The 8,119-nt window shown below is 32.7% G+C and overlaps 1 long non-coding RNA gene across 7 annotated transcripts; it reads right to left on the reverse strand.

Annotated features, from left to right (window-relative positions):
• Positions 1 to 1,223: 1,223 nt before the first annotated feature.
• On the reverse strand, positions 1,224 to 5,752 carry LOC112015488 (uncharacterized). 7 transcript variants are annotated; one of them, XR_010625662.1, is made up of 8 exons: positions 5,407 to 5,751; positions 4,272 to 4,389; positions 4,001 to 4,192; positions 3,895 to 3,953; positions 3,559 to 3,703; positions 2,831 to 2,949; positions 2,614 to 2,720; positions 1,224 to 1,518 (listed from the first exon to the last, which is right to left on the reverse strand). It is a non-coding gene; the product is annotated as an uncharacterized LOC112015488 (long non-coding RNA). The 7 variants fall into 7 exon arrangements; XR_010625661.1 differs by having other exon boundaries at positions 1,224 to 1,515; positions 3,895 to 4,192; positions 5,407 to 5,752; XR_002883222.2 differs by having other exon boundaries at positions 3,895 to 4,192; positions 5,407 to 5,752.
• Positions 5,753 to 8,119: the final 2,367 nt, after the last annotated feature.

Genomic DNA, 8,119 nt, shown 5'->3' on the forward strand with positions numbered 1-8,119 from the left:
GAAAATTCTGTAGAAAATTAATTTGTTCGATCAATTAAGCCTAATTTTCAATCGATCGAGCTTTGCAAATTTAACCAATAAATCCTGCAATCACTCGATTCCAACTTTACACATAAACACACTCTAAGCAACCTAAATTTAGACTCTTAAGTTTTGATCATAGTTTGCTAACACAATATAAATTAAAGTTCTAATACATTTAGTTTGTAAAGTCTTAGAACTTAACAACCTTTTTTATTATTACTATTATTTGTTTTTTTGTTGAGAGAAAGCTCGGACTTTTCATTGGGAATTCTTATTGGCCTACCGGTGGTAGTAAAGTCTTTCATACGAAGTCAGGTCGCCATTACTGCGACTGTGTCATTATTTGTTAAGTAGGAGAAGCATGCAGCTGAGGAACTTCATCGTATATTTTACAACATCGGGTTGTCTAGAATGACTAATTAATATTGTTATGTTCAATAGACTTTTGTTTTGTATTCAATTTATATAACAACGTGTGAGGTTGAGGCGAAGTAGTGGTAGTCTAGTTCTCCCATGACTTAAGGTTACGTGCATAGATTTTTAATAGGGAAATTGAAGACAACCCCATATGCGACCTGTAAGTTATGCTATACTAATTTGTCTGATTTCGACATGACTCTCTGTGCACGGTTTGGACTTTGAACATTGAACCCGAGGCGGCGGGAAATGCTTATGAGAGTTCTGCAGATGATTTCAACAGTAAAACATTTTTGTTGTTCATATATTGAATAACTATAAATTGATAACGTAATTTTAGATTTTAAATGACATTGTTAGAAATAAGAAATAAATTCAGAGCCGTGACTTTTTTAAGCTTTAATGTTGAACTTATTAAAGAGTCTTTTTAATGAAGGCTGATCCTGAGATGAGTTTTCCCATAGTGGTTAATTGTAACTATGATTCTCATGACTCCCACTCTAATGTTAACAAAAAAAAGCACCATTTCTATTACCTTAACCCAAGTCCCTGGAAGGAGAGGTCAGGGTTTGAGGGCTTCTTCTAATTGAGATTGAGAGGAAATGATCAAAAGAATTGTCTAGTAGAGATGTTAATTAATCTAATGATATCGCTCGGCTTTAATTTTCTCCTAGGTTTCCTAACAAACCCTCTCTCCAGGTCCAGCAGACATTTGCAATTTGGGCAGATGGTCTGATGCTCACTCTACAAAAATTTTGAATTGAGACTTGAGAGAAGTACACTGGATGAACTATTGGGCCATATAATATGAATGGTACTATTCATCATGTTATGAGGCTTGATTCTCAACCAAGCCTCATAAAAAATTAAAAACAAAGACCCAAAAAACAAATCTTTCAACTGAGCCAATCTTTACATATTGGGTGCCAACCCAATAGCCAAAAACACAAACACGCACACAGGGTAACAGAGAGTATCTAGTAAAAGACACACCATTGCAGTACTAAGACAATTGAGAACCAAATGCCTGTTCAGAATTGCTGTTCTAGACCAAGCTTTGCCCTCAACCAATACCTGCTGAGAGAGACAGAGAGAGAAAGAGAGTTAGTGTGTGGGGGTTAAAGAAAGAGAATAGACAAAAGGGTATACTTGAAAGTTGAAACTGACACAACTCAAGCTCTCTACTCTCTAGTGATAAATTGATAATAAAAAATTCTAAGGAAAAAATTTAAAAAAAAAAAATGAGAAGAAGAACAGTATAGTTAATTAAACATTGATCCAATCCAAATGACCAATGAAGGTAGACTAAATGCAAAATTTTTTATGAATACAAAATTCTTTCAAAACCATTCCGCTGGTATGTTGCAAAAGAAGGGACCTAAAGTTAGCAGAATTATATTTGACCACAATATGGGAATCAAAATCTGAAACTATTGTGAGATTAAACAAAGATGAGCAATAAAGATAAAATTATTGGATAATTAAATATATAAGGTCAACGTGTCCCCTCATCCAAGCTCTTAGACAGCCCTTAAATTCCTTGCACCCACTCCCAATATCCTCAAAATTAAAACCAATCTAAAATATCATTCCTTCCCCATTGCCATGGCGTCCAAACTCCAAAGTCAAGCACCAAGTCACTGAAAGATCACCCACCCACTTCTCACCACAACCATAACCTTCAATTTTCACCTTACATAATTCCAAACCAATATTACCCAAATACAATTAACAAGTAAATGTCTGGGAAAGTGTAGATAACTCAAAAAAGTTTCAGATTTCCTAACCCATTAGAACTACTAATTTCACATTGGGAAATTCCTCCTCCCATTCCCTATTCAGTTATTTAAAGTTTATTTAGACCCATCAATGTCATCCCTAGTACAAAGAGAAAAATAATCATTTTCCCTTGCCTTAATAGTTATACCCATAAAGTTTCGGCCTTAGCAAATATTTCAATGTACAAAATTTTCTTGTTCAAAACTCACCCACTTCAGGTTTATTCATTCAAAGAAAGAAAGTGAATTTTTGACATAAACTAACTATAAGCAACCTTAAAAATCAATAGTAAAAGATAAGCATAAGCTAAATGAAAGACAGCAAACTCCTTTGAAAAAGGACAATATATAGATAACAGCACTAATAGTGAAAAGACAAAAAGGAAATTATCACCCCAAATTGATGTCAACATAGTCACAAAAAGGTTCCACTCTCTTTGCAGCCTCTAACAAAATGTCTGGATCATTTGCACAAAATTGGACAAACAATGGCCGATCCTCCTGCAATTAATAGCAAAGTTAAAATTATAAAAAAAAGAAAAAAAAAAAAAAGAAAAAAAGAGAAGTATAAATTTACAGAGGTAAATGGATAAAATATCAGTTTTAAATACCTTGCAAGTGGTAAATTCCTGGTCACGGTACTTTTCAGTCTCGGTAAAAATGCAAGAGTGCAACATGGGCGTATAAGCTGCCTCGGTAATGGCCAAGGACACCACTATCTTGCCTAATACTACAACAGAAAACATAAGTGATATTAGGACTATTATGTGTTCCATTCAAGTGGAATACCACCAAAACTTATCTTACACTATTTGGCAAGCTTGAACCAAGACGCAGAAAATTCTGAAGCATGATTCGTAATAAAATTGACATCAAGAGGCAGAAAATTCAAACATTGTATTAAACTTCTTTAACTCATTCTCTAGTAGGGAAGGTGTGACATTCAAAGGGGGGTCTTTTTTGTAGATGGAATAACCTTTGGCTGGCCATAAAACGCAAAGTATACATGCTAACTAGATTAATACACCCATACAGAGTAAACAACAACAACCATGATGCAGATCATAATTGACAACCCATACAGAGTAAATTTTAGATTTACATTGATAAAAAGGGAAAAGGACAATTTTCCAAAATTTATGACACGGCATGCCTCCAATAGTTTTTGTTGCTTGTGCCCCAAAGGTTTGAAGGAATTGTTATTTCATCACTATGATAATACATTCTCATAATCTAATCTAGACACTCTAGAACTCCCTCAAAACTGATTTTGGTTGTGCAATCTTCCATTCCAGAAAAATATGATATAGTACATACTTAAACTCAACCAGTAAATTACCTTATCTCTAGGAGTTTTTCCAATTGCATTGCGTAGGATCTGTAGTGCAGCCTTGAGATTCAACTACCGGATCTCAAATTGAGTAGCGAAAAGCCATATTTTTGTGAAAGAGAATTTCTGATGATGAATGAGCTTCAAACTCTCCCTAGAAAAATTAACAATAAATGATAGATAAAGGAACTTCCCAGATTAATGAAAAAGCTTATTCATTTCTATTGCAAAATTATAATTTAATATCATAAGTACAATCAAATAACTTAAGAAAACATGCACAATAACTTATAAAGAGAAACAGAATGCATATAAATCTACTTGCACTGAAATAGCTTACGTAACTGTATTATCCAATTTGAATTGTCTCCTTAATGAGAAATCAATGTATCCATTGGGGAAACCTATATTACAGTCCTTAATGAGAAATCAATGTATCCATTGGGGAAACCTATATTACAGCTGATCCTTAATGAGAAATAGATTCGGTTCCAACTAAGTAGTAACTCCTCCATGTGCTTGAGGCAAGAGGGTTTGTACAAGCTTGGATGCTCCCGTCTGGAAACCAATGGATTGACTCAAATGAATTAAACAGGACTTCATTCAGCGCAAATCACCAGTGCAATATGGTAGAGTGAAAAACCTGAGTTGCACATTATATATTACAATAGACATGATAGATATTGTATTTTTTAAATTCCTAGTGCAATATGAATTCTTACTACTATAACACAAGCAGTAAGTTATTGCTCCTCTCCCAATGCCTCTTTAGTCCTTTATGATCAATCAAGCGAATGGCCTTCAAGCCCCGCAGGTTCTTTTTGTATAAATGGTTTGAACCTCCACATGAAAAAGGCATTGCAAACACAATCAAAGACATTACTATTGGCAATACAAAGCACACGAATTCTCACATCAAGTCACTGATGTATAAATAACATCAATCTAATCTGAAGAATTTGGCTATAAAGAACAGTACCGCTAGATCTTTTTGTCATCCTTAAAAGATTCAAAATTAACAATCTAAAGCCCTGAATACTTCCATTCTGAACTATCATTAAAACCCAAAATCATCATCAAGCGAGTAGATCAGAATAATGCAATAAATCCTTAGCTATAGAAATTCAAGATCAAGATCAAATTCCAGGACTTAATCTTTCCACATAGAACCTAAAAATTCAAGCTTTACTTACTATTTTTCATCCAAAATCCAAATAGCAAAATCAACCAATAGTTTAAGCTCAAATCAAACCAGAATGTACAAGACAACCGAGTTTAAAATCCTGCACAAATTAACAATTTAAGCTAGAAATTTAAGCAATTGAATACACACACACACACACACACACACACACACACTCACAAAGGCAATTCAATCCCAAAATCCTCTCCAATACATCATTCTTTTCCTACAATTTCTAGACAACCAAACAGATTCTCGAATGAATCAAAGAAATTAAAAAGAACTCAAATTTCAGCACAAGTTAATGGTTAGGGATTCGAGCTAGAAAATTTACCAATTGAAAACACTAACAATAAACTTATAAAAATGACAAAAAAAAAACTAAAAAAAAAAAATTTCAACAAAAAAATCTCAACAAAACTGATACAATATGAACTCATTTATTTTCCTACGATTTCTCAACAACCAAACAGATTCTAAACAAGTCCAAAGAAATTTAATCGAGCTTAAATTCCACCACAAAGCCAACGACTTGAGCTAGAATTTCAAAGCAATTGAAATAAATATAACTTTTAAAATAAATAAAAACTCAAACAAAGCCTATTCATTGCAAACAATTTCTCCGAGTAAATCTATAGAAATGCAGTGAAATGAAAAGCCGTAGAAGATCGTACCTAGCAGAATCGGATATAAGTCTCTGAGTGATTGAGAGAGAAAAGCTTGTTGTGGAAGCTGATTCAGATTCCGATATTCAAAGTACAAAAGCAATGGAAGTTCGTGAGAGAGTGAATTTTCCGATATTTGAGTTTCTGGGAGAGTTTTCTGAACGAAAATGGAAAATGACTACAGTGTGAGAGAGAGAACGAAATGTGTGTTTATACCTCTCTGTCTATCTCAAGGGATGAAAATATTTTAGATATCTATTTTAAGGGTTGGGTTAGGGTTGCGTTGAAAATGGGTAGATATTTGAAGCCAGCTCACGCAGGAGATCAAAAACTGCCGGCTTTTCTTTAAAATATCAGTTGTATGGAGTAGTTTATTTCAAGGATTCTTCTAAATCTTTGTGACCCACCAAATAAGGTTGCTTTAAATTAGGCCTGGCACATTAATTAGCATTTATTTCCACGGTGTTTTGTGAACCCTTGAAAAATGTTGGTCGAAACAAATCAATTTTCTTGTAGTGAGTGTTTGCTACACACATTGTTACAGACCCATTTTTTGAACTGTATCATGAGTTGGAGACACGATTTCAATGCTAAAATCATGTTTTTAATTCACAATTTCAGTTCAAACAATATTTGTAACAATTTTTATCTTAATATAATTTGGAAATTGTTTTGCGCTTGGGAGTAAATTAACCTAGACTTGGCAAATGCTTCGGGCCAATAGATTTCAGGTTCACCGACCTTGGGCTTTAGTGAGAAAATAATGGTCCTAAATAGGTTGCAAAACCTATGAATCTTAACTGGTCATTGTAGGGTCTTGTCAAAATTTGATATGCCCCATACTTTTTTTTTTTTTTTTTACATGCAAAAAATGATATAAAAATATAAACGAAACTTGCTAATATTGCCTTTGCTCTCTTTCAATACAAAAAAAGAAAAAGAAAAAAGAAATAAATAAATAAAAGTAAAAATAATACATAAATTATAAAGTTTAGATAGTCCAATTTATTAAACTAAAGCCTTCATGCCTTGACTTCATTAAATGAAGAAATAAACTATGAGTGCTTGAAAAAGTCTCTAATAGTTGAATAAGAAATCTGAGTTCATTCTTCGTTTACACCAAAAACTAATTAGTATTTTAATCTGATGATAAAAAACTATTGTTAGAAGCAGATGCCATAAATTGAAATATTTTCTAAATAAGAAAAAGAAAAAAATAGTAAGAAGTAAAACTAAGAAACATGTTTATATAGAGTTAAAAGGCCAAAAAGGTGGGTGAAGAAGGGGGGGGGGGGNGGGGGGGGGGGGGATGTACTTAGAAAGAAAAAGGATAAACTTGTGTGACTAGGAAGTTAACCCGACCCAACACGACTCGACTTGACATTTCAACGCCTTAACTCATTTTTTAGCAGATCTAAAAAATACCTATCATATTCATATTTTTCCTTTTAGCTTGAGTCCAATTTTGTTTGCTCTAGACCTTCTAGTATAAATAATGCCTAGCTATTCCCTTAAAAAAAAAAAAAAAATCTAATGTTAGTTTGAAGTAATTATTTAGTACTTTGAGAGTGTAGTAACATGATACTTATTCATCTCACACAATAGCAAGTTTCATTAATTAAATTCATAGTGGTTTACTATTTATATGATAAGATGGACTACCACATCATGATACTCTAAAAATATCTAATGATTTTTTGTATGCTAGTCAGTCACCAAACTCAGCTGCACTTTTCAAGAGAGATTTAGATTTAGATTTAGATTGCATAATCAATTCTTTTAAAATATCATTCCATACTGTTCAATTTCGGTTGTTATTGCATTGACAATCATTTCTTTATTGGTTAAATTCTCCTTCTATTTAGAATCCATTTGCTTGACCGAAACTTTTTTTTTTCCCTTTCATTTTCTAATGTTTTTTGGTATGCTGAAAAATACACTTAAACAAAAACACTTTTATTTGTTGTCAATAGGGGGGAAAAATCGTACAATGGGAAAATTATTATTTTTTTTTTAAATTACATACCAAATAAACCACCACAACAAATACATTTTATAATATTTTTACAAACTATTGATGTAGGCAATTCTTATTGATTCTGATATAAGCCTACCACTAATATCACTTTTTTATATATCAATAACCACTTATCACATCAACAGTTTGAAAAAAAAATTGTAAAATAATTTGTAGCTCTAGCATTCTCCGCCTCTCCACATATTGATCATTGATCAGATATTGACCAATGATCAAATTTTTCCATAATGACATTTCTTGTTCAGATCGGTCGTTTCCCATCTTCTTCCTTTTATTTTTTTTTTAAAATTTTTTTCACTTGGATTCTGAATTTGGGATATATTTTCCAGTTTAAGGCTCTTGATTAGGAAATGTTTTTGTGAATAATTTTTTTATATTATTATTTGTAATTACAAGAATAATTCTTAATTTCATGCAAGCGAAATAACTAAAAATATTATGTACTTCATTTTCGAGGCCACAATCCAACGCAGGAAAATTACCCTTTAAATGTACTTTTCCCCAATAAAAAAAAGTGTTGATTAAATTTTCTAGAGAACAAATTCAAAATGCGCAAATGATGTACAATAAGGAGCATGCAATGCTGAATGTCCATCTGTTAAATGTTAAAATGGGAGTGGGAAGGGCGAACAACGTAAATGTAAGGATGCAAGAAATCTCCCGTGGGATCGTGATACAAGGCCA

This window comes from Quercus suber, unplaced genomic scaffold (genome assembly GCF_002906115.3).
Source record: "Quercus suber isolate HL8 unplaced genomic scaffold, Cork oak 2.0 scaffold_23, whole genome shotgun sequence".
Lineage (NCBI taxonomy): Eukaryota > Viridiplantae > Streptophyta > Magnoliopsida > Fagales > Fagaceae > Quercus > Quercus suber.